Source organism: Culex quinquefasciatus, chromosome 3 (assembly GCF_015732765.1).
Source record: "Culex quinquefasciatus strain JHB chromosome 3, VPISU_Cqui_1.0_pri_paternal, whole genome shotgun sequence".
Lineage (NCBI taxonomy): Eukaryota > Metazoa > Arthropoda > Insecta > Diptera > Culicidae > Culex > Culex quinquefasciatus.
In genome coordinates this window covers 65,749,564-65,777,477 of record NC_051863.1, presented here as the reverse complement: position 1 = coordinate 65,777,477, position 27,914 = coordinate 65,749,564, and the positions used below count along the sequence as shown (strand labels likewise).

The window sequence follows — 27,914 nt, the reverse complement described above, 5'->3', positions numbered from 1 at the left end:
AACAATGCAAAATTATGCAAAACAAACTCTTTTGCCATTTAGATTCAAAGATTTAAAGATTCAAAGATGCAAAGATTCAAAGATTCAAAGATTCAAAGATTCAAAGATTCAAAGATTCAAAGATTCAAAGATTCAAAGATTCAAAGATTCAAAGATTCAAAGATTCAAAGATTCAAAGATTCAAAGATTCAAAGATTCAAAGATTCAAAGACTCAAAGATTCAAAGATTCAAAGATTCAAAGATTCAAAGATTCAAAGATTCAAAGATTCAAAGATTCAAAGATTCAAAGATTCAAAGATTCAAAGATTCAAAGATTCAAAGATTCAAAGATTCAAAGATTCAAAGATTCAAAGATTCAAAGATTCAAAGATTCAAAGATTCAAAGATTCAAAGATTCAAAGATTCAAAGATTCAAAGATTCAAAGATTCAAAGATTCAAAGATTCAAAGATTCAAAGATTCAAAGATTCAAAGATTCAAAGATTCAAAGATTCAAAGATTCAAAGATTCAAAGATTCAAAGATTCAAAGATTCAAAGATTCAAAGATTCAAAGATTCAAAGATTCAAAGATTCAAAGATTCAAAGATTCAAAGATTCAAAGACTCAAAGATTCAAAGATTCAAAGATTCAAAGATTCAAAGATTCAAAGATTCAAAGATTCAAAGATTCAAAGATTCAAAGATTCAAAGATTCAAAGATTCAAAGATTCAAAGATTCAAAGATTCAAAGATTCAAAGATTCAAAGATTCAAAGATTCAAAGATTCAAAGATTCAAAGATTCAAAGATTCAAAGATTCAAAGATTCAAAGATTCAAAGATTCAAAGATTCAAAGATTCAAAGATTCAAAGATTCAAAGATTCAAAGATTCAAAGATTCAAAGATTCAAAGATTCAAAGATTCAAAGATTCAAAGATTCAAAGATTCAAAAATTAAGAGATTCAAAGATTCAAAGATTCAACCAGTTTCAATTAAATTTCAAGTTTTCAACGTCAATTCCAGATCCTTTGCTTGCCATCATGGTGCTCAAGTTCCCCCCAACCTCCGAATATAAATTTCCTCACGGACCATCGTCCATTCCCTGGACAACCGTCTGTACAGACTGGAGACTGAGGACCGTCTCGCAGGAACTCAGTGTACGACGACGTACTCCCTGTCCAAATTCGTTTTATTTTCCTGTTTTCCTTTCAACCCAACCATGTCTAATCATATCAAAGTGGGTGCCTTCTCTTCTTTTAGCGTGCATGGCACCTTCCCATTATAGCTACCTTTTGTCCACAGACAATCAGATTTAAAAGTTGAAAAAATAACATTCATTTTAAAAATATTTATTATAAAAATCATACAAATTTGTTACATCTATCTTCCAAAATATTTTTAAAGTTTCACATCTGATATTCTGTGATTTTATGCTCCAACCTAGTGTGATATGTTGCCAGAAGCCCTGTTTTTCTTTTTTGTTTTTTTTTATGCTCGGCACATTGTGCTAATTCTCTTTATTATGCTATGCTCACTTGGTGTTTTTCTTTCTTATGCTCGCTTTGTTTTCAGAATTTGCTCCAGCAAATCTTGGCCAACCGTAAACATACACGGTTTGCATCCTGGACTCGCCGGCAACCCAGCCTAATGAAGGTAAGATGATGTGGCGGAATTGTACAAACTTGGGCCTGGGTTGATCCTTTTTTCACGGAACTGAACTTTATTTTTACGGCTCTTTTGGGAGTCCTCTTTTTAATGGCTGCTGGGTGCAACTCAAGCGCGAAAAAAGTGTACTGATTTGGAGATAGGTTTGCTCAAAACTTGCTGATAATGGTAGAATTTGAGATTCAAAGAAAAAAATGATTTGCAGTAATTTGAAAAAAAAAGATCAATTTCAAAATTCGAAATGTCACTTCAACCTGTTCTCTCACCTTAATATCACACAACAGGCGAAAAAAAAACTTTAAATGTCAACTGCTAGACCAAACTCGGGGGGCCTGTCCTCAGCAGCTGTCAACCGAAGAGCCAAATATCTGTCATTGTCAGTCATCGTGGCATCAAGATTCATAATGAAAGCAGCAGAGTGTAGAGAAATCTGAGCGCACCGGCATCAAAATGGGATCCACAGAGTCTGTGTGGCGGAAAATACCTGCTCCCGGGTTTGTCACATGTTGCGCCTGGGAAGGGCCCCCAACCGACTCAACCGACCGACCGACGGTGTGGAAATTTGATAACCCTGTGCCGTGTTGCGTTTCAACAATAAGCGAGTCAACCACCATTCACTTGTCGGCTAGATGGTAGGGTTTGCTTATCGTAAGTTTTTTTTAACAGTTACAAATTTGAGACTTTAGGCAGAGACAAACTCCTTAATTTCGTTATTCTTTTCTAGGCAGATTCTCCTTTTAAACCGAACATCTTGAATATTATGTAAAATTACTATTTATTTGAATACAGAGCGCTATCTCAAAATTTAACTCAAGTATAGAGTATCATTTTTTTACGAATCAACTGTTTATTGTATTCTCGATTTGGGTAAAACTTTGTCTGCAATTCTTCATCCCCAAAAAAAAAACCATTTTGCGCCATTGGTTCCTCGAAACAAGTCTTCATACAAATTTAAGAGGAGTCCGCACAAAAGTTCTATTAAAATATTCGAAAATTCAAGTTGTGAAAACGCATAAACAATTTCGCTTTGTTTGATTCCCATCTTCCTAATTTAAAAAATCTGAGTATTTTTGAAAAAATATTGTATTTTTTGAAAATTTAAGTATTTAAAAAAAACTATGTAAATTAAAAAAAATAAAGCTTCGTTTGACATATTGTAAATTATTAAATTTTAGTGCTTTCGAAAAAATACGGTATTTTGAATAACTTACTAAATTTTCAAAAAAAAATCAAGGCATTGAAAATTATCATGATATGCTTAAATTAAGTCGATTTTAAAAAGATTTTGGAAATGATTTATTGTCCTTTATCGGCGATAAGATTTTCGCCGATAGAATTATCGAGATGACGATAACGATAACCATTAGTGTTATCGTTAGACGATAATACTATCAATAACTTTATCGATTAACAACCCTGCTCAGCAGTAAAAAATTGGACATGACATTTAATGGGAATTCTAATGTATACTACAATTTGTGGCACATTTGACGATTGGAGAATGTTGTTTTGATGTCTGGGAATTCAAAATCAACCAAATCCTACCTCATGGTAATTTTTTAAATACATTTTTTAAGAAATTTCATAAGATTCCTTACGAAAACGGAATTTTCAATAAAATTTCAAATATAAGCTGTTCAACAAATTTCTAAAGAAAATTTAAATTTTAATAAAATTTCAAATAAAAGCTAACCTGCCCTGCAAGATTCGTCAATCATTGAATGTGCCACAGATTGTCAGCAGGGCAGCTTTTATCTTAAATTTTGTCAAAATTGCCATTTTCTTAAGCAATTCGTTAAAATTTGTTAAAAAGTCTATTTGCAATCTTTTTTTTAAGGGGTGGAGTTTGATATAATGAATAAATGGCATCTTTTTGCACCAGAAATACTTGCTACATAATAATCGGAACTGCAGATATATTGAACTTAAGATTTTATTTTTATGTTTGTTTAAGACGCGTTTTCATCGAAATATCTGAGATCTGGCTTCCGAAAAGTGCATAAATAACACTTAAGTGCTTATTACTTTTGATAGGGTTGTCAGATTTTCAATCTTTTTAACTCGTTGGAAAGATCTTTTCAATACCTTTCTTAAATGTATAACATGGTGGGTTTTCTTACAAAAACCTTCTTACAATCTTCCGGACTTTTGCTTAAATCGTTTTTTTAGCATAACTTTTGAAGTGCTTAACTAAACTTTAAATTTTTTAATAGCGACTTATGGGACCCCGACTGAGACCAAAACAGATAAAATCGGTTGAGCCAGTGCCGAAATAACCCAGTGCAAATTGTTTGATCAACATCCCACCACACACACAGACATTTGCTCAGAATTTGATTCTGAGTCGATATGTACACGTGAAGGGTTAAATTAAGTCTAGGAGGTTAAATTAAGAATTTCATTTTTCGAGTGATTTTGTAGCCTTTCCTCAGTGAGGTGAGGAAGGCAAAAATAGCATCATCAAAATCAAGTTGATGAGAATCAGAATGCGGCTCCTGCAAAAGCTGTGATGCACTGCAGTATACATTCAGACTTATTCTTGCAAGTGGCTACTTGGATAGTTTTGAGATTTGACGTCGGCTTCTTGAAAACAGGTATCGTTCCAGTAGGGCAATGCTACTTATTGAACTATTGAGGTAGTTTAAGAATCCTTTGAGTAGACTTATCTAGATTTTTTGTCTGAAAAGGTCCTATAAAAATATGCAACACAATAGTTTATACACAGAGTAATCCAGAGAGAACAGTCCAAACAAAAGCAGTCAAATTTTTTGGCTCCGTTACTTGTATACCCTTTGGAAAGGTAGCGGCTTTCAGCGTTATGTTTTGAGCGTTATGGCCTATCTACAATCACTTAACTTAGAAAATTTCACTTAGCTTAGGAGTTTGAATCACTGGAAATGAATTTGATCTTCTACAATGAAAAGGAATAAAATTAGAAACTTGACGTATGGTTTGGAAAATTTCAAAATCTACGGTAAGTTGACGTTTCCATATCAAAGGTAAACAAACAACTGCATAGCAACGTATATCAGCCCAGCAAATTTTCTAAGTTGATTGTGGATGACGGCCGTAAGTTGTGTACATTTTCTAAGTTTTACTTTACTTAACTATTCTAAGCTAAGTGATTGTAGATAGGTCATCAAAGTAAACTCAGGATTTTTCAGATTTGTTTGTTTTGACAAGTGCCAGGTTTTGATGACTTTGATTTGTAATTTTTTTCTGTTCAAGTTCTATGATTTTATTTGTAATTTGAAAGACCTTGGGATGCAGTTGAAAGTTAAAGTCTCCAGTCTATGCCTGAAGTGTCCCTCAGGCGTGCCCTCAGGACTACTCAAATCATTAGATTTGGCAGTGGGACAAAAGTTATGCTTCCTTCCAGGTATTTGTTTCGCTATCTCAAATTGCCACCCGTGGATCATGCAAGATCTAATTGCCTAACCAAGGCAGGTGTCCCAACGTCCAGGGGATCCACGAGCCTATTCTGACGAAGTTTGTCTTATTCGAGGTCCTATTAAAGTATTATCACTAGTTGGCGGTTGTCAGCACTCCATACAAATGTGTTTGTGAAGGAAAATAAATGTGTAAATAAGGAAAACTGGGGGAGGTGGGAAGGGGGTTAGGGGGGTCTCTGGTCCTTTCAGCAACTTATTTTAGAGATGCTTCACTCACAAATGCATGCCATGCATTCTTCGCAGTTTTTTAATTAAACAGAGAGACTATTAAGACTATAAATGAAAATTAGACATAGAAATAAAAAGATTCCATCTACTAAACAAATTTGTCTAGTGGTATGTGACGCCGTTCCCTAAAAAACTGTCCAGAGAAATTTTTCGGTCACAAATGTTACAACCACGGAAACTGTCCTAAAAAATTTCGCACAATTTTTCACTTTGAGCTTAGTTTTCTGAAAATCCACTGGAATGCTGGAATTTGGAATCTATTACGCGAAACTACAACTTGGTCAGTTCGAGCCACAGCTGGTACAGCGTTGCCAGCATGAAACATCCAAAACAGGTAATTCTTTGGCGGAACATGGCCCACCCGGTGGGAAGAGGTGGTTCCTAGACAGCTCCAAGTTGGTACTTTTCCGACACTTCCAGCAAACTTCAGACGTACCGGATGTGTCCGCGATAGTCGTCAGAAAATTCACATTGTTGATTGAGAGATAGTTAAAAATTTTGACAGCTAAATATAACACATGGTTGCTGCAAAAAAAAAAAAATGTAACGCTTTAAACGTCATCTTTCTCGGAGACAATCAACAGTGTTGCTGAAGGGGGGATGTACCACGATGTACCGCGTAACGCAACCATAAATTAAATGCCAGTGCTCCCTCTGGGTTACTCTGTGGTTTATAGGAATTCAGAATTCTGAGTCCCCCATCAAATCGATCGTCCAATTTTATTTTGTAAATAAAAAAGTCCCGTAGACACCAAATTTCCAAAATATTAGATATGTTTGGGAAGTTCGGTATATTTTTCAGTACAACGATCTACAAAAAAAAACATTGGAACAATGTGGTGGTTGAAGTATTTAAAATTTTAAATTCCAAAAATGTTGAGTTAATCTAACTTGGCAAAGCTCGTGCTGAAAAAATCATCATTTTGCAATTTGATTTATAAACTAATATTTCAAATCTCTGTCAAATTTACTAGTATAAGAATTATCAAGATGAATTCAACGTCAGAAAAAGACTGGAAGTACTGCCTTTATGATACTAAATTTGTCCTATTGACACATTTATTGAAATCACACCATTTTTTTACACTTTTCAAAGCATTAAATAACTGAGAGTTTCTTAATTTGTGTGGTTGCTTTTACTCAAATTTGCATTATTGGCACTTTTGGTTATATACAAAAATCTAAGGAGGTAAAATTTATGAAAACCAAGTTTCTGTGATAAAATTTTTAAAAAGTTGTGCACTGTATTTTTTTTAGAAATCTTAAAATAATAATCTATGATTCGAATATAAAATCGTATCGATCAGGAAAATTCTTCTCAAAACAAGGACTTTCCAGTAATTCCACAGTTCTTTTCTACGGACTGTCCTCAATTTTGTAAGGAGACTTGATTCGGAACATAAATAATTCTTGAATTTGAATACAAAGAATCGGTGGACACAGTTTCATCAGAATAAAAAAAAAACATAATTAAAAATCATGAAAAAGTTGCAAAATTCTAAAGAACTGCTTCAATGGTTTCGGTTTTGGTTGTTAAATTGGTAATATCCTCTGCTTAAATCCTTACAGAATCAACTTCGGTACGCACAACCCTGCCCCTCTCTCGCACATGCATGATGGAGTACAAAAATGGCATTAATGGATTACATCGTCACAGCTTTTCTGCTCCTTTGTCATGTGTGGCTGATTATGAGTGAGGCTTCGCTCGCCCCCACCATCCAGCACCAACACCTTAACTTGGGACGAGGAAGTAACATGAAGCCACAGGCTGTGTTTGAAGCTTAACAACCCTCTCGAGAGAGCTTAAAAAGGTGCTAAAGTTCATGAAATTTCCTGCCTAAACAACAAATGATTGATTGATATCTCGGAAAGTCTGGTCAATTTGACGCCGGCCAGACAGAACCTTGTCAAGCTAGGAAATGGTCCAGACCTGGGTGACATTAAAAAGCCATCAACGCGATTCAATTGGCATTAATCACAGCAGCAGTCCTGTAGCAGGGGGTTGGCGACCTTAACGAATCCTCCGCAGCACGATTGTCACGGCAGAAGGTGGGCCAAATTAATCGGAATTTAACACGCCACATTTGCGAATAAGTTGCCCGGAATGGGTTTCAGCACCTCGGGAAAAGGGAGATTTCGGATTACCATTTCCGGTGCTAGGAAGGATGGTCGTAAAGATGTCAAAGCTTAAGGTATGGTGGACCCTCCAAGCAGCTTCATTTGCTTTCTCTTTTTCCGTGGGTGGCAATTAAATGGGTATGATTTTTCTACCTGGATAGCACTTTCTTCTAGGTATGTTTTTGGATAAATGTTGTTTTAGGAGTTACAGCGGCAAGCAACCGTAATGGTACAAAACCGGAAGTAGCAGCACAAGCCGGATTCTCGCTCTAATTGGATTACCGAGCGCAAATCGTCCGAAGCGGAATTAAACATACGTGAATGCCTTATTTATTGGGTATCTAGCGCTTAAGTGAAATTAAAGAGATTATGAATTAAAATTGTAAAAATTTAGAAATTTTGTAAATGGTGACAAAATAGAAATTTGGAGTCAAAAGTACTGCAGTTTCAGCACTTTTCTAACTCTTCGGCAACAACTCACTCAAGAGGGAAAGTCACCACCGTCAAGCCAGTCATGACATTAGAAGCCCCTGCAATGCCTTCAACCGCAAATTGCCTAATTGGCTGAAAAGTCAAACCGAGAAGCCTTCGCAGAAGGCAACCGCGCCGAAACTCGATCACCGCAAAGTTCCACCATCCGATATGATGATTGCCTTCGGAAAAAAAAACTCGGCCAAAGTTCAGTGTCAAGTGAGTTGGTCACGTTAAGCCTTCCCAAAAAAGGCAACAGACAGTTATTGATTTACTAGTAGGAGTTACCACCTGGTTTAAATTTGTGGAATTCCCAGAACAAAATCAACAGCTGCAACCTTTTCTGTTTGGTGGAATCCAACCTCAAACTGTTTGGATTTCCAATTGAACAAAAAAAACATAATCTAGTTTTGAGAAGAAATTCCAAAATGAAATTATGGTCAACAAAAATGATTGAATATTCAGCTGCTGATAGAACTTAATGAGCATTTTTCAAAAAGTTCAAATGACAAATTTGCACCGGAAGAGTGCTCCTCTTTCACCAATTAAAAAAAAGTGCATAAAATTAGTGAAAATGTGTCCGCCCCCCCCAGAACAGGCGGACAGACCCCGTCGGGGCGATAATTAATGACATTTCTGGTGCATATGTAACCGCGTGTAAAACCGGACTGTCTGCAATGACCATTGGGTGGGTCGTGTTGGTTGGTTTAATTCCGGGAAAGCCACTTCAAAGGGGCTTCCAGTGTGTGGACAATTTATAGTGGCTGGACGCTTTGTTTTACATAAAAACGAGGCACAAACACACACAGCGAGTATGTGTCCGTCACTTATCGGTGACAGAGCAGACTAATTGATGGGGTCTCGTGAATAATTTCATTTCAACTTGGATGGTGTTGAATATTTTTGATTGATTTTCCGTTTAGATTTGAACTTAATTAGCTAAAAGATCATGGTCGTCCCATTTCGCTCATTCTATAATCAGGTGCAAACAAAAAAACTAAAATTTTGGTAGAAACCTTAGCAACTAGACAGCTGAATAAAATAATGCCGTTGCAAATATTTTATATGTCCCTCAACTCGGACCAAAGTCGAAAGGGGGCCAAAAACCTAATCTAATCTAATCTAATCAGACCCTAGCGCAGCCAATCTTTCGAAGGGATCCTGGAGAGTGCCTTAGGTTTGATGACGCCTAGCACTCTTCTTGTCGTTTATTAACATTTGTAGTGCGCCACTGCATCGGAATGCATTGAAACATCACAAGCGTCAAAGCGGCCAGGCCTACTGCGTAAAGCCGTATCGCAGAGATAACTCGTAATTGGGTTGAGTTTGAGCACTGAGTGTTCGGACAACAACACAATTCTGAATCGACAGGGGAGGAAGAAGCGTGGGGACACACCACCATACGCTCCGAGATTTTTGGTTGTATTCGTTGGGAGCACCATGCTAAGAAGGTTTGGTACTCCGGGACCCTCTGGGATGGGACATTGTATTTCCACGAATGCCCTGGACACTATTGGCCGTGGTTATAGCGCCACAACTCGCTCTCTGTAACAGTATTCCAAGTCGTCATGGCCTAGTGGTTAGCATTTTTACTCACCAATCCAAATTTTTCATTCATATTCATCATTTTTTTTTTTTGAATTAAATATACTTTATTGAATCTTTCTTATAATAATTACATTTGGTTTACATAATAAGTGGTCAGCTGTGGCTCTTCAGCTTTAGTTTGCTTTTCGTGATTTAAACACTGTTCATTTTTATAACTTTAAAAGTATATGATTTATCATTTTTGTAACACTAGGTACAATGAGGAAAAAAATGTTAAGAAAACATAACCTAACCTAAAACTAACTTAATCTTACCATAAACTAAACCAATCCTTGAATCAAGGGGTATTCAGATATAGCACATTTTTCCCTGAATTTCAAACATTTTTCTTGAATCTTCTGATCCAACATTTTAACTTCTGCTAATTCATGAACCTCACTTGATCTTGTCCAGCCAGGAACATTCAAAACCATTTTGAGTACCTTGTTTTGGACACGCTGGAGCTTCAATTTATGAGTTCTAGCGCAACACTCCCAAACAGGTACTGCATACTCAATAACGGGGTAAATTATTTGTTTGTAAACTGCTAACTTATTTTTCAAAGATAGCTTTGATTTTCTGTTAATTAAAGGATACAAACACCTGATGAGAATGCTGCACTATTTCAATATTTTATCTACATGCTGCCGAAACAAAAGTTTCGAGTCAAGTATGAGACCTAAATAGACAACTTCTTTTGACCAGGGTATCGAAACATCATTCATTTTAATCAAAACATCATCCTTTGGGACAAATCTGGCCGATTTGGAAAGTGGAAAAATGATGGTTTGAGTTTTGGCTGCATTTATGCGAATTTTCCAGTCGCCAAAGTATTCGGAAAGAACGTCAAGACCCTTCTGAAGACGGCCAACTAAATATCTGGTTATTTTACCCTTATAAATAACGGCAGTGTCATCAGCAAAAAGTGACAACACACCATTACCAGGAAGAGTAGGCAAATCAGATGTAAAAATATTGTACAGAAGTGGGCCAAGAATACTTCCTTGGGGAACCCCAGCATCAATGTTGAATAATCCAGAAGCAATCCCATTCAGAAAAACCCTGAACGATCTCTCCGAAAGATAGTGCTGGATAATTTTGATAAGATACATTGGAAAACCGTATAAATACAGTTTATGTATCAAACCATCATGCCAAACATTGTCAAAAGCCTTCTCAACATCCAACAAAGCCATAGCAGTTGATTTAGACTCAAGCTTGTTCTGCTTGATGATTTTAGTTACTCTCGTAAGCTGATGAGCAGTATTATGTCCCTTTCGGAAGCCAAACTGCTCGTTCAAAATTATATTATTATCGTTGGTAAAATCCAAAAGCCTTGAATAGATGACCTTCTCAAAGAGTTTGGACAGACTACTCAAAAGACTAATGGGACGATAACTTGTTGGCGATGTTGGATCTTTTGAGGCTTCAAAATTGGTATGACTTTGCCCAGCTTCCAATTGGTGGGGAAGTAACCAAGTTGCAAACATTTATTGAAAATATTGGCTAGATGTTGAAAGAACTGATCACTCTGTTTTTTCAACACTAGATTAAAATGTTATCAAAGCCAGGAGCTTTCATATTTTTCATTTGTTTAACTGCAACTTTGACTTCCTCACCAGAAACATGGGAATCTGCAGGAAATTCAAAGGTAGAGTCATTGATTGTTGAAATACTATTGGCAACTGATGTTTCTTTACGGCTGGTCATGGAAGCGCCAAGATTATGTGAACTAACAAAATGAAGCCCAAGTGCATTTGCCTTTTCCTCGGATGTAATCAAAGGAGAATCCTCAACAATAAGAGGAGGAATAGGCTTTGGTTTGTTTTTAAGAACTTTTGAAAGTTTCCAAAATGGTTTTGAATAATTCCCAAGCTGGCTTACATGTTTTGAAAATTCTTGATTTCTGATATTGTCAAGTCGGTCTTGTATGATTTTGTTCAAATTGTTCACTGAAATCTTTTGTCATAGTCCCCAGTCCGTTGATATTGTCTCCTATAAACATTCCTAAGTCTAATCAAGTGTTTAGTATCTACGTCAATATCAGTTACCTTAAAATTAACAGGAACCTCCCGAACGTTGGCAGCCTCTGCTTGGTTGATAGCCTGCTGGATCACCTCCAGCGAACGATCAATATCAGCAGAAGTTTCCGGCTGTTGATCATAGTCGATGTTGCTGTCGACCACTTGCTGAAACTGCTGCCAGTCAACGTTGTGGTAATCTTTCCGGGTTGGTTGCCGCTGCGGAGTAACGGAAGCTCCAACCTCCACAACCACCGGATAGTGATCAGAACTCAACTCTTCAAACACCTCAGGATGAGCCACGTTCTCAGCCATATTGGTAATGAAGAAGTCGATGATTGAGTGATTCCCAGACCGAGCCACCCTCGTTGGACGATCCGGACTCACAACGTTGTAGTATCCGTTTTGCAGATCGTTGTGCAGAATCACTCCGTTCCGATTCCTCCTGCTGTTGCCCCAAACTTCATGCTTCGCGTTGAGGTCACCAGCGATGATGTACTTTGCGCTCCGCCGTGTCAGCTTCTGGATATCGCTCTTCAGTTTTGCTGCTGAACCATCTCTGGCATTCACCTGACGTGGGCAGTATGCAGCAATGAAGAGTACTGGGCCAACCGAAGTGGGAATTTCCACTCCAACGGCCTCGATGATGTCCAGCTTAAAGTGTGGCAGCCGGCGTGGCTTGAGATCACGATGAACAGCGACAAGCACACCTCCTCCTCCAGAGGTGGTCCTATCGAGCTGCGTCGCGATCTTGTAGTTTTGCAGATAAACTTTTTCACCGGGCTTCAGATGAGTTTCCGTGATGGCGGCTACGTCGATCTCCTTCTCGCGAAGAAAATCCACCAGCTCTAAATTCTTCCTCCTAATGGAGCAAGCGTTCCAATTCAGCAGCTTGAGGGACCTACGATCCATACTGGATGACGAACGAGGTCAGCACTTCAATCTGCTGGGTCTTGGTTTTGCATCCACGCAGTGCAGCGGACATCTGTTTGAAAATATTGAGGAGTTCGGTTGAGGTGTAAAGATCATTACCATTTTCCTCAACTGCTGGTTCTTGGGTTGGTCTTGGCTCCTGGCTGAAGCCCGGTGGTGGCGGTCTCGGCTCCTGGCTGGAACCCGGCCGTGGATGATTCACCTCAGCTCTCTTCCTGGGATCCAACGGCAACGGTGCCAAGTTTGGGACCTGGCGTCGCGGTTGAAGAGGTGGAAAATTTTCCTCCACCAGGGCTGGAGGAGTTCTACGACGCTGAGGCTGATTCTTCGTCGATGCTTGCTGCCGAATTTTCACGAACTCAGCTCTCTTGGGGCACTTTCGGTCGGTTGACGAGTGCTCACCGTTGCAGTTGAGGCACTTCACCAGCGAATCTTGGATGCACTGGGATGTGATGTGCGCATCGGTACCACATTTGGCGCAACGACGCTTCAGGTGGCAGTTCTTACCTCCGTGCCCGAAACCCAGGCAGTTGAAGCATTGTGTGACGTCACGATGCACTGGTCGGTATCGCTCCCACGACACGATAATGTTGAAAACCGCTCGAATTGCCTTCAGCTCAGGAAGCGTCGTCGATCCCTTAGCCAAATGCAGCAGGTAGAGCTGGTCACGGTACTTGATGTCTTTGTTGCGTCGGCTCATTTTGTGCACGGCCAACACATCCAGTTTCAAAACTTTTAGCTCGGCAGCTAATTCCTCCACTGGCATGTCGTACAGACCTCTGACGACGATTTTGTACGGCTTATCCATGGCGACATCATGGGTAAAGTACTCCGCCTCGTTTTCGGTCAAGTAATCCTTGACCAGTTGATAGTGCTGCCTGGATTGCACCAGCACCTTAAATCCGTCCTGACACAGACGAATGTTGCCTAGGACTTTCCCAGACTTGATGAGTTCAACCAGCCCCGCTCGAAAGTCGATCGTTGCTGCTGATTGCCGCACATAAAAAGGAGGCAGTTTCTCCTTTCGCTGTTTCACTTCATTCTCCTTTGCTTCCGCTACCTGGTCCTCGTCAGGCAGTCCAGCAAACTTGTTGTTCTTCAATAGCTGCTCCTCGTGGGACGAAGAGTTCTCCTCCTCCTCATCCATCGGTACAGTACCGTCGCTCTTTTTCGTCTTTTTGCTGTTCGATGTCACTTCCAAAAGCACCTTCCTTTTGGAAATCCCCGGTTTTTGGCCATCAGTTGAGGCCTCAACCTTCCTTTTGGAAATTCCCACTTTTTTGCCTGCTTGAGCCGCAGGTAGGGCAATATTGCCGGCGTTTTGCGCCGGAACGCGACGAGTCATGTTGATTCAGACAACCTTCACCAACGAATGCTCGGATAACAATGATATATTCATCATTTCAAATTTATGTGCTCTTAACTTTCTCTTTGGGAGCAGATGGAAATCGAACCCAGAACCATTCGCTTACAAAGTGAACACCCTTGTCACACTTTGTCACGCTTGCGACAACCCACCCTCCCCCCTAAAGCGTGACGAACTTTATGGATGACGCCTAAGGTATTTTAAACCCCTTCCTTCCCCTATATCCCCTATTCGCTTTTGAAGTCAAAAAATAGGGTTTTCAGTAAATTTCAATTATTAAAAATTTAAACACATAAGATTCATTAGAAAACGGGTATAAAGTCAAAAAGTCAAAAAGATCGAAAATTTGTGTGTACATGATTATTGTCTCTGTTCCACGAGTTTCAAATGTAAATCCAATAAAAAGCTACGTCGTTCACTGAAATACAATAATTTGAAAGAAAGTGAATATTTGTCGTGATAACAAATATCTCATAAAATTGTTTAAAGAACTGTTTATGTTTGAAACGTTGGAAAAATCAACAAAATATTAACTATTTTTAACTGCTTATTTTATAAGTATATAAGTATACCAAAGATTTTTTTTAAGTTTGAATTAAGCCTTCTTCTCATGTCGAGCAATTATTTAATTTTATTTGGGTGGAACATTATGTGTACTTTTCCTATTACCAAAGAATTATTGGTTTATATCTTGCACCGTTTCGAGTTATTTTCACTAGAAAAATGATTTTGAGTAGATAACGTGACATTATAGATACTGGGGTTAATTCTCCGCCAATTCACACAGCAATTGCCCCGATCCCTCTTCGATTTGCGTGAAACTTTGTCCCTGATCACGAATCCTAGATCCAATTTTTGATATCTCGTGACGGAGGGGCGGTACCCCCCTTCCATTTTTAAACATGCGAAAAAAAGAGGTGTTTTTCAATAATTTGCAGCCTGAAACGGTGATGCGATAGAAATTTGGTGTCAATCGGACTTTTACGTAAAATTGGACGTCCAATTTGATGACGTACTTAGAATTTTGAAAAAACGTATTTTTCATCTAAAAAAAACACTAAAATAAAAAAAAACTCTGGCATTTTACGTTACTCAACTGTGATTTTTTTGAAACATGTCATTTTAAGGAAAATTTAATGTAGTTTTCGAATCTTCATTATCCCAGGTGGGCCATTTTTTCATTTAGAACAAAATTTTTCACTTTTCGTTTTTTTTTGTTACTACGGTTATTTTTCTGGATTATTTTTAAAAGTGTAACAGTGTTCTACAAAGTTGTAGGGCAGACAATTACAAAAAAATTGATATGCAAACATAAAGGGGTTTGTTGGTCGTCGTTGATCATGGTCGTTAAAGGTAACCCACGACAGACACGGACGACGAAGCAAAGAGAAACGCAAAAAGGAACTTTTTCAAAACTTTTTTTCGTAAAATCACGAAATCTCGTGATGTTTATAAGCAAATCCCCCATGTTTATATATTATATTTTTTTAAATTGCTTGCTCTACAACTTTGTAGAACATTGTTACACTCTAAAAAATAACCATGCAAAGATAGAAAAAAAGAAATTTTAAAATGAATAATTTTGATCTAAATAAAAAAATTACCCTTCTGGGTCAATGTAGATTCGAAAAATACATTAAATTACCCTTAAAATGACATGTTTCACAAAAATTTACAGTAAGTGCGTCCATCCCAGGAATTCCCGGGACAAAAATCCCGGGATTTTCCGGAAACCGGGAATTCCCGAATCCCGGGATTTTTGATATTTTGTCGCGGGAATTCCCGAAATTGAAAAAAAAATCATTTTTTGGTGTTGTGGAAATAGATGAACAGTTGAATACTTAGTAATCGATAACATTTTTAAAGCATTAGTAAATTTGTATTAGGCATATATCAAATTACTAAAATTTTAATTTTATGATTTGCAAAATGCCTAGCGCTACGTTCAATGATGATTTGAAACTTGAAAAAAATCACATTTATTATTTTTCTTCAAGTATCGGCATCTGGAGCAATTTAGGACGATAGTAACGAATTAAGACAGCACAATGTTCTGATATTTTTTTAATTAACAAAACAATTAGTAAACAAATTTTCAAATTTATTTCTCTAAAAATCTTTTATCTATTCAGACTGCAGTCCCGATTTTCCCCAGATGGCGGTAGTTACTTGAAGATAGTTTGTAAAATATGTTCTAACTTTTCTAAAATTTTAAATTTTACATTTGAGTAATTCTCGCTGAAAGTGGACCACTATTTACACAAGGTGCTCAAAAATCAAAAGCAATGTACTTTTCCAATAGCCCCCACCAAGTTATGAAAGAAACCATGTTTGGTTGGTTGAATTTGTCCTCACCTCGGCGCCACGAAGCTAAAACATTTTTTTTAATTGGTAATTTTTTGACTTAGGCGCGTCTACAAAATTGCTAATAACTTTGCAAAACTTCAACGAACCCTTGATGTTTAGGGGTGTTTTGGAAAGGAAATGAGCAGAGCTTTCAAATGCACTTGTCAGAAAAATACCGTTCCATACATTTTTTAGCCATAAAACAACAATGTATTTTTAAAAGTCATTTTTGAAGGCCAGCGCCCCGCTTTATCGAAAAACTGACAAATCCATTCGAAAGCTGAGACGATTTCACATAAAGGACCAATAAATCTAAGGTGTATGTTCCTCCTATCTTTTTTAATCTTATTTTTATTCTGAGAGCGCAGCGCTCCGTTCGTATTTCGGGCGCCCAAAATGTTGCATTAGCTTGCCCCAATTTAAGGTTTTGTCAAACAATATAGGTGCTCACTTTTTAAATGATAGTTTATTATCCAAGGATTAAGATGCACTATCGATAATTGACCAATATTTAAGGTTTTGGGTTCTGCCAGGCAATTTAATGTCGAAAAGTTGGTTTTGTTTACTTTTTTTGTTGTTAGATGCTTATTTACAATTGGGTGGACATTTTTACAGTAAAACTAATGAATGTAGCATGTAGGAAATTTCACTACGAACATTTGTCTAGAGGAGAAAACGTAATTTCGATACTCCAACGCAAAGATATTTGAGTTTTAGTGAGAAAAAAGTGTACAGATTTCCCAGAATTAACCAGCAAGAACTATTATTTACATGCGGCATATGTTTTGGAAGCCAAAGTATGGTTTCTTATAGTTATTTAGGTCGCTGAATTCGGATTGGCAATCAAATTTCAGATAAACAGTGAACAGTGATATTTGAGCCACCCCTAAATGTTATTTGCATGTAGTGAAAATGGTTGGGAGCGATTTTTCTATTCCTTTCAAAGTTATGGAAATCGTCATTAATTAATGACTGACGTATACAATCGTTCCACAAAATCATGAAAAGAAAATCCTTAAAAATCTAAAGTTTTCATTTATTTTTAAGTTTACATTGAAACCAGCCAAATCACAAAACGAGGTTTTCTGACATTCTCAAAACAATCAGAACTTGAAAAAAACATTCTTCATAAAAAAAATCCGTGAGTAAAATATCAATTAAAGCATATATGTATATATATATTAGGGTGTTTCAGCCAAACAAAAAAGTTCTCAGATTACGGCAAACCGAGGTTCCCCTTGTAGAGGATACCCATAGGGACTCTCATGCCAAATATCAGCCCATTTGGTTGAGAATTGGCCTGTCCCCAGCGGTTCAAAGTTTACATGTAAATTACTATGGGATTTTTATGCTTTTCGTTCAATCGTTCCTACAGGTCTTGAGACAACATGGATTCACTCGGAATAAAGACAGGTGTGTAGGGGATGGTCCAATGAACACATTCCAGAAGGAATTAGGCTTGTCCATTCTGTCCCCAAGGTGCGCATTGGATCGACGTCCGGTGTCTCCAAAACCAACGATTCATCCTTCAAATGCATCGCATTTCCTTAGTATGCTATGACGGCTAGGTGGAAACCACGACGCCCCATATGAGACGGTGAGCACGTGGAGAGGCATCGATTGCATTATTAACACAAAATAATCATTTTACTTTATTTAGATTAGTTGAAATTCTTCCAGGAACATGAATAATTATAATTTTAGTACTTTAAAGAATGTTTCTGAGCCAAAACTCGAGTAGATGCTCTGCCACGTGTTATATGCATATATATTACCGCAAATAACTTTTGGGTGTGGCTCGAAATTTTACTGTTTCTGAAATTTGATTGCAGATCCGAACTCAGCTACCTAAATAACTGTAAGAAACCATACTTTGGCTTCCAAAACATATGCCGCATGTAAATAATAGGCCGTGCTTGTTAATTCTGGGAAATTTGTAAAATTGGCACTTTTTTTCTCACTAAAACTCAAATATCTTTGCGTTGGAGTATCGAAATTACGTTTTCTCCTCTAGACAAATGTTCGTAGTGAAATTTCCTACATGCTACATTCATTAGTTTTACTGTAAAAATGTCCACCCAATTGTAAATAAGCATCTAACAACAAAAAAAGTAAACAAAACCAACTTTTCGACATTAAATTGCCTGGCAGAACCCAAAACCTTAAATATTGGTCAATTATCGATAGTGCATCTTAATCCTTGGATAATAAACTATCATTTAAAAAGTGAGCACCTATATTGTTTGACAAAACCTTAAATTGGGGCAAGCTAATGCAACATTTTGGGCGCCCGAAATACGAACGGAGCGCTGCGCTCTCAGAATAAAAATAAGATTAAAAAAGATAGGAGGAACATACACCTTAGATTTATTGGTCCTTTATGTGAAATCGTCTCAGCTTTCGAATGGATTTGTCAGTTTTTCGATAAAGCGGGGCGCTGGCCTTCAAAAATGACTTTTAAAAATACATTGTTGTTTTATGGCTAAAAAATGTATGGAACGGTATTTTTCTGACAAGTGCATTTGAAAGCTCTGCTCATTTCCTTTCCAAAACACCCCTAAACATCAAGGGTTCGTTGAAGTTTTGCAAAGTTATTAGCAATTTTGTAGACGCGCCTAAATCAAAAAATTACCAATTAAAAAAAAAGTTTTAGCTTCGTGGCGCCGAGGTGAGGACAAATTCAACCAACCAAACATGGTTTCTTTCATAACTTGGTGGGGGCTATTGGAAAAGTACATTGCTTTTGATTTTTGAGCACCTTGTGTAAATAGTGGTCCACTTTCAGCGAGAATTACTTATTTACATTTACATTTAACATTTTATATGTTATCGTTTCTGGTTTTTTTACAGTTTCAATGATTTTTTTTTATCTTTTGTAGTCATTTCATATAAAAAACTAAAGGAATAAATTAATAAGAATTTTGTGATTATTATTATGAAATAATTTGAATCACATTGGATTGAAATTTATAATTCATTAAACATAAAAAAAAACATAACAAAGTACAAAAAACAAACATTTTTAATATTTTTTAAACTAACTAAAAACTGCTGTTCTTGTTCAGATTGAAGTAAGGATTATCACCAATTAACAGTATTGAGCTTATTTTATTATTGTAAGTTTGAAAAACATAACAAATTAAATGAAAACATATATTTTATGAACGTTAAAAAAATTTCCCGGAATCCCGGAAATTCCCAGGATTTGAAAAATATTTTTTCCCGTTTCCCGGGAAATTCAAAACCCGGGAAAATTGGACGCCCTATTTACTTTTGAGTAACGGAAAATGGCAGAGTTTTTAATTTTTATTTTGGTGTTTTTTTTTCGATATGAAATATGTTTTTTTTTCGGAATTTTGAGTACACAATCAAATCAGACATTTACATAAAAGTCATTTTGACATTATATTTCTATCTCATCACCGTTTCAGACTGCAAATTATTGAAAAACACCTCTTTTTTCGCATGTTCAAAAATGGAAGGGGTCGTACCGCCCCTCCGTCACGAGGTATCAAAAAACGGAATTGGATTCGTGACCAGGGACAAAAGTTACCCTTAGGACAAATTTTCACGCAAATCGATGAGGGGTCGGGGCAACTTTACCTGATTTCGTGTGAGTTTTAGATGACAAAAAAGCATATTTTGTGACCTATAAATTAGTTGAAAAATCATCTGATTCATTTGTCAAGTTATCGAAAAGTCATAATTTTTCAAACATGTGGAAAAAGGCAAGACAAAAATTTATTTTTTTATTAGATTTGGCAATCGAAAAGTTATTTTCAAAATTTTGATATCTTGCACCGTTTTGAGATATTTTAACTAGAAAAATGATTTTAAGTTGATTACGTGACTTGTAAAAGTGACCATCTCTGATTTTTTTTGAGGGGGAAGGCTGGAAAAAGAAATTTTCTTCTTCTTTTCTGTTGGCGTCGATTTGTATTATAAATAATGCCATGTATAAATTAGAATCCAGTTTGGAAATTCATTTGTCAAAATAATAAGATTGGATTCAATATTTGGTGATAAGTCCACTACAGTTTTTACTCTGCCCCTCAGCCCTGTTCGAGGTCAAGGGATGGCTTATGCGCAAAATGCTGGAAACAAATGTGCCAAATCGTAATAATCTTCGAGTAAAATTTGTCATGTTCGACAATTATCAATCGATGCTGAAGCCTAGCACGTGTGGCCTTAAAATTCTACACAATACAACACACGACTTCCAAATTTTATCAACTCCTCCTATCGCACTCCAAATGCTTCCCAAAACCTCACAACCAACCAACCCTCACCGAACACATCTTGATAATTGAAATGTGCATTATTAAGGCTTTTTATTGTTGCATTCCACCGACCGTCCCTAATCACCCCGATCGCACTCCCTCCCTATCTCTCTCCCCGGGACCAGTGACACCGAAAATCATATTTTACGCCCTATAAAACGCTCGTGCCATCAAAAATTGAGTAATTTTATCAACCAGCAGCAACAGCGAGGAGTTGAGCCGGGTCCTGTTCCATCAGTCAACCAGCTGCTGCCGTCGAACTGCAACTTTAGCCATGAAATATGGGGTGCGGGTCACGTGGCCAACCCACTCCGGTGGCCCATCGTGGGAGGACGGTATTTGCAGCTCGCAGTGCAGTTTACGTTTCGAAAAACCGACGTCAGACACATGCCACCGCCATCAGGTTTTAATGCCACTTGATTCGCTTTATTAGTGGCGGTACTATTTTTGTGTCCTGTCCTGGGACTCGGGGCTGCTGCGGACAGGACCCGATAGGACATGTCCCAGACTGGTTGGCTTTTGGGCTGATGTTTGGAATGTTGTTGAAGCAAGACCGAAATGGAAGTTTAATTTATTGATCAACACTAACTTTATCGCGCAGCTTCTAATTATTCACGCTGAAGTTGAAAGTTGATAATTAATTACGGTCGAGATAGAAGGATGAGTTGGAAAATGTTGGATGGGTAATTCTCCGCCAACTCACACAGCAGTTGCCCCGACCCCTCTTCGATTTGCGTGAAACTTCGTCCTAAGGGGTAACTTTTGTCCCTGATCACGAATCCGAGGTCTGTTTTTTGATATCTCGTGACGGAGGGGCGGTACGACCCCTTCCATTTTTGAACATGCGAAAAAAGAGGTATTTTTCAATAATTTGCAGCCTGAAACGGTGATGAGAAAGAAATTTGGTGTCAAACGGACTTTTATGTAAAATTAGATATCAAAAAACGGACCTCAGATTCGTGATCAGGGACAAAAGTTACCCCTTAGGACGAAGTTTCACGCAAATCGAAGAAGGGTCGGGGCAACCTTTCCCGATTTCGTGTGAGTTGGTAGAGAATTACCCGGATAATTTGACTCGAAGTTCCCTTTTTAAGGAATTAAATTTTTTAAACAATGTCAACGATCTAGACAGTCTTCAAAATACGTAGAATACCATAGTATTAAACAAAATTCAAATTTTCACAGTTCATAAATTTCAATTTAATTTTTATCAAAGTTATAAAAGTTTTCTGCTATTATTTACATAAAATTACGATTGTGTCACGTTCCCCAAAAAACCATTCCCCCAATTCCCCAGAATGAACCGTTCCCCAGAAAACCATTCCCCAGAATGTACCGTTCCCCAGAAATATTTATCGTGGTGATTATAATTATATCCAAAATTTAAAAAAAAATCCAAAATTTCCAAATCTTCCAAAATATTCCAAATTTCCAAAATTTCCAAAATTTCCAAAATTTCCAAAATTTCCAAAATTTCCAAAATTTCCAAAATTTCCAAAATTTCCAAAATTTCCAAAATTTCCAAAATTTCCAAAATTTCCAAAATTTCCAAAATTCCAAAATTCCAAAATTCCAAAATTTCCAAAATTCCAAAATTTCCAAAATTTCCAAAATTCCAAAATTCCAAAATTCCAAAATTTCCAAAATTTCCAAAATTCCAAAATTTCCAAAATTTCCAAAATTCCAAAATTCCAAAATTTCCAAAATTTCCAAAATTCCAAAATTTCCAAAATTCCAAAATTCCAAAATTCCAAAATTTCCAAAATTCCAAAATTCCAAAATTTCCAAAATTCCAAAATTTCCAAAATTTCCAAAATTTCCAAAATTTCCAAAATTTTAAAATTCCAAAATTTCCAAAATTTCCAAAATTCCAAAATTCCAAAATTTCCAAAATTCCAAAATTCCAAAATTTCCAAAATTCCAAAATTTCCAAAATTTCCAAAATTTCCAAAATCCAAAATTTCCAAAATTTCCAAAATTTCCAAAATTTCCAAAATTTCCAAATTTCCAAAATTCCAAAATTCCAAAATTCCAAAATTCCAAAATTTCCAAAATTTCCAAAATTCCAAAATTTCCAAAATTTCCAAATTTCCAAATTTCCAAAATTTCCAAAATTTCCAAAATTTCCAAAATTTCCAAAATTTTCAAAATTTCCAAAATTTCCAAAATTCCGAAATTTCCAAAATTTTAAAATTCCAAAATTTCCAAAATTTCCAAAATTTCCAAAATTTCCAAAATTCCAAAATTTCCAAAATTTCCAAAATTTCCAAAATTTCCAAAATTTCCAAAATTTCCAAAATTTCCAAAATTTCCAAAATTTCCAAAATTTCCAAAATTTCCAAAATTTCCAAAATTTCCAAAATTTCCAAAATTTCCAAAATTTTCAAAATTTCCAAAATTTCCAAAATTTCCAAAATTTCCAAAATTTCCAAAATTTCCAAAAGTTCCAAAATTTCTAAAATTTTCAAAATTTCCAAAAATTTAAAAAAATCACAATTTCCATAATATAAAATTTTCAAAAAACTCAAAAAATATTCATAATCTTTGATTTTTTATAAATTTTAAATTTTTTTTTCTCTTCAATTTTGATTTTTGAATTTCAAACTTTTTGATTTTTGATTGGAGAATTTTGAAAATGTTTTCAATTTGACTTTTTGACTGACCATTGACAAATTATGATCATAATATTTAGATCAAAAAATCTCGAACGTGATGCGAGAAATAAAGACTGAAATATTACGCTCGAGTGCAATAATCACCACGTTAACTTGTGTAAGCAGTTATTACAAGGCTAGAAAGTTTTCCCTTCTTTAAGAAAGTAAAACTTTACTGACTGATACAAGTTGAATTTTTCTTTAAGGAAGGGAAAAATTTATAGCCTTGTTTTTAAAGCTGCTGACACGGGTTTAATTTTCCCTTCTTTAAGTAAGGGAAAAAATACTTGACCACTTACACAACTATTTAAATTTGTTATCACTAGTCAAGAGAGTTTTTCCTAATGGAAACAAGAAAGAATACAAGAAAAAAAAACTTTAAAGCGAAAATTCAACTTTTGTTAGCAGATATCACAAGTCAAGACAGTTTTCCCTTCTTTAAAAAAGGTGAAATTCAACTTGTGTCAGGAGACCTTAAAAGAAGGAAAAATTAGTCAGTTATTGTAAGTCAAGAGGGTTTTCTTCTTCCAAAAATCATAAATTAAATTTTTTCACCTTAAATCAAATTTGAAAAATTTAAATCATCACGCAAAATGAGCAATATGCCAAAGGTCCAATATGTCAAATGGAATTATACCAATGACACCCATAATCATATTTTAATTTTAACAAACATTTTTCTTCTTTGCAAAATAAAAATAGCATTCACGGAAAACAGGAAATAAAAAGAAACTGCAATTTATTCGGCATTTGTATAACAAATTTAACATGACTGAAAAAGAAGGGAAAATGTCTTAAAATAATAAAACGAGTCATAAGCCGAATTAACATTTTCTGTTATTTTCTCAAGAATTGTTGTCAAAAAAAGGAAAATTTCTTGGCATGGATAAAATAACCTTGTCTAATTTTTATATTTTCTAAGAAATTTCAAACAAACTAATATTTGAAACTACTTTGATTTTTCGAGAAAGATACTTTTCTAGGGAATGGTTTTCTGGGAAATGGTACATTTTGGGGAATAGTTTTCTGGGAAATGGTACATTCGGGGGAATAGTTTTCTGGGGAACGGTTTTCTGGGGAATGGTTTTCGGGGGAATGGTTTTCTGGGGAACGTGACACAATCTTAAATTACATAAAAAAAAGTCTGAAATTGAAATATTCCCAGATGATACTATCAAAAATTCAAGCTTCTATAATTGACGTTTCTTCCTTAAAAATCGATGTGATTTCTCTCGAAAGTCCTGCCAACTCAACGTTCAACTCCTTCCGGTTGAACCTGTAATTGGCTGACGGTGCTCCCGGTTGATTAAACTTCCACTCCTGGCAGGTACCCCGAACCAAAGACGTCAAGCCCGAGGTCCGACCTACAGCCAAACAAATCGATGTTTGCAGTCCGCACCAAACATCGTTTTCAACAGGGGCTTCGCTGACCGACCAGTCGGTGACCATTTATCGGTCGTTGCTTTGCCCCGAAGAACCGCTCTCTTCCTTTGGTGGCCCCGATTTTTTGTTCGTCCCCGCAATTCCCTTCTTTCGCTGGCCGGCTGTCGCACGTCGTCGTTGTCCTTTTCGGCCGACGATGCGGCCTGATTTTTTTTTGGTTGGTTATTTTCGGTTCAACAGTCTTGTAAGATTTGTAGAGTTTGTGGAGAAGCGGCGAGAGGACGTAAACGTAGTAATTCCACAGAGAAACAGACGTGAAATTTCCTTGCGATGCGTAACGGTCATTTCAAATGCGACTGTCAAAAAACGGTTAGTTTCATGACGTGCCGCAGTCGGAAATGGTGGCGCCACCAGCGTTTGGTCAAGTTTTCTACAAACTTATTTTGATTAATCTGATTTGAGTACCCGAGAGCAATAGACCATGCTAGTTTTCAAAAGCTTCCTTATTCGTTTTTTTTTCATCCGTTTGTCTATGAAAACTCTGCAGAAGTTTGGTGGAGCTTTGAACCGGTTCTGGCGTGGTGTGGGAACGGACCAAAAATCGAACGAACAGCAGATGTTTCATTTTGATCACGATTTTGGGCGAAATTTCTGCAAGGTGGCCGTCTCTTGATTGGAGCTACGAGCAGGTAGTAATTAGATTAAACATCGCTTTTAATTGAGTGCAGATGTTGATTTACTTTTTGTTCAAGTTTTTTAAATTACTCAAAATTATGATTGAAAGTACATGACATTTCGAAAGTTCTAATTGTGAAGATTGCGTAATTTGAATGTAATTTTCATTTCAGAAAAAGAATCGCAAAACAAAAAAAACATGTTTTATCCAGACAAAGAACGACAATTTTCGAAGCCATTGCACTATGCACCAAAACCTTGCTTCAAACTCTTCTCCCCAGGTAAATAATCCCTCTCAATCAGGGCATCAACAATCAGCATCACAAAGCAAAAGGCTCTCACAAACTGCTTACCCGACTGATTCCGGAATCTTTTTGTTCGTCGTAATTTTGCTGTAGGACGTCACTTTCGACGCAATCTCTACCCGGAGCAAAAAAAGAAGCAAAGGAGATGAAAGCCATCAACTAATAGGCATTGAATTATCCCGCAATGGGTGAACCAGAACAACGCAGAAATCACCCCTTATTTTTTGGAAGCGTCTTTTTTTTGTTTTGCTTGTGATACGCCCTTTGCGAACGTTCCCCCTGATTTTTTTTTTGTTGAGAGAACGTAATAATCTTTCTTGTTTTGGTTAGGTTTCGGTATCAAGAAGGTGACAACAGCATTGCGTTTGACAGTTGCTCACCTTTAAAATTGTAGACCTTGCGTCAAACAATTTGACCGACTAAGACGTCACAACAGTAAACAAACTTGGAAGTCGTGATTGTTTTCGATCAGAAAAAGCCCAAACCATTTAGTGGATTCCCTCTGGACCTTCTTCCTGAGGGTCGCACGTTTCCACGCAAAACTCACCTGCCTCCTGTCAGACTCGACTCTGAAGGAACAAAAGGACCAGACAAACCTGCGGCAGTACCTTGTAGAAGCAGCAGTCAGCGGTAGATCAATTTTCTTAAGCCTTTTCATCATTATCCTGCACGAGAAGAAAGAAACGGCGGTCGTGCGGATTGTGCGATGAGCAGAGTGGTAATCTGCTAAATTTGCTTCTATTCATGGGGCTTTGTGAGGTTTTTGGGTGAAATCTTGACGATGTCTTCTTCAGCACTTGTCTTTTCGGAGTTGAATCTTTGAATCTTTGAATCTTTGAATCTTTGAATCTTTGAATCTTTGAATCTTTGAATCTTTGAATCTTTGAATCTTTGAATCTTTGAATCTTTGAATCTTTGAATCTTTGAATCTTTGAATCTTTGAATCTTTGAATCTTTGAACCTTTGAATCTTTGAATCTTTGAATCTTTGAATCTTTGAATCTTTGAATCTTTGAATCTTTGAATCTTTGAATCTTTGAATCTTTGAATCTTTGAATCTTTGAATCTTTGAATCTTTGAATCTTTGAATCTTTGAATCTTTGATTCTTTGAATCTTTGAATCTTTGAATCTTTGAATCTTTGAATCTTTGAATCTTTGAATCTCTGGAATGTTATCTAGATTTTGAGTAATATCCCATAGAAGCAACATCTTCATCCCGAAAAAAATGGCAATTCACGCTGAAGAAGCACCCAAAAATGTGAAATATCCCGTGGTGAACAACAGCTCTGAACTGCTCCCACTCTGGTACCTGCTCATCCCGGGAGTGCACTCGACATTTTAATCAGACGTCCCTTTTTTTTCGGTCCAGTGACCGACCACAGCTCGAATCTTCCACAATAACCCCCGAAGGGACTGCGATAGTTTTTGCTGTTGCTGTAGTTTTCTAACATTTTGGATTTTCACTTTTTTTTCTGCAGTCGGTTATATTTATGCTTGTTGGTTGGTTGGCTGGTCAAAATGGAGCTTATAACGCAGAATGCAAACAGAAGAAGCAAAAAACGAAATAAGCCACGTTCAATGCGAACGACGGTGAGTTGGGTTTTTTGCTGAACATGAGCCGTTGCACCTGAGCGGAGCAACGTGAAATTGGGAGAACAAAAATCTTTATGAAACTGGGCGAGACAGTCTGAAACTGTGCAACTTTAAGGGATAAGGTAGCTAAAGGGCAACAAGGGGTAGAAAAACAGTGGCAACCGAAAGCAATATGAGCCAATATGAGGTAGTTAAAGCTGTTGAACCTAGCGTATTGGGAGTTATTTGGAAATTTAAACTTTGAATTTATCAAATTAAAAGTAAAAATGATACTTTAAACAAAACAGATTACACAAATTTTCAATTTCAATTTAAAGCTTGCCAAAAAATGCGTTTTATTTCTCATGTTGATTTTTCCTACAGAAACCGATAACCTTAATAAATTATGGATATTTTATTGCGATATCAATCATGTCCGGCATATAAAAATAAATAAAACGACACATGAGGTTCCTACCAACCAGCATGATCCACCACCAAGAGGAAAGTTCCTCGACATTTCCCACCACAATCGCCGTTGTGTTATCTTGTCATAAAGTGCGTTTTGAAGAATTCAGGATTACTTTTGTCCAAACGTAATGCGTCTTGTAATGAGCATTCATTTTAACGATTTTCCTCTTAACCCAAGCCACATTTTCAAACCAACTAGCCACCACAGCCACCACCTAGTTTTATTGAGGTTTTATGATAGCATCTTGATTGCTTTAAAGTTTTATTTCGGCATTTACCACAACCAATAAGCAAGAGCTCATAACAAGCTCTTATACCTCGAACCAAAAATCAGGTGACAATAAGGGACCATCCATAAACCACGTGGACACTTTAGGGGGGGAGGGGGTATGGCGATTGTCCACGATCC

At 36.8% G+C, this 27,914-nt stretch overlaps 1 protein-coding gene across 1 annotated transcript in view; it reads left to right on the top strand.

Moving 5' to 3' along the window:
* LOC6032562 (protein tincar) overlaps positions 1-27,914 on the top strand; it is a 283,715-nt gene that overhangs the window by 35,041 nt on the left and 220,760 nt on the right. Inside the window, exon 2 of the mRNA XM_038261860.1 lies at positions 1,551-1,631. The gene's annotated coding sequence lies outside the window, so the exon portion shown is untranslated. The remainder of the gene's footprint in view (positions 1-1,550; positions 1,632-27,914) is intronic.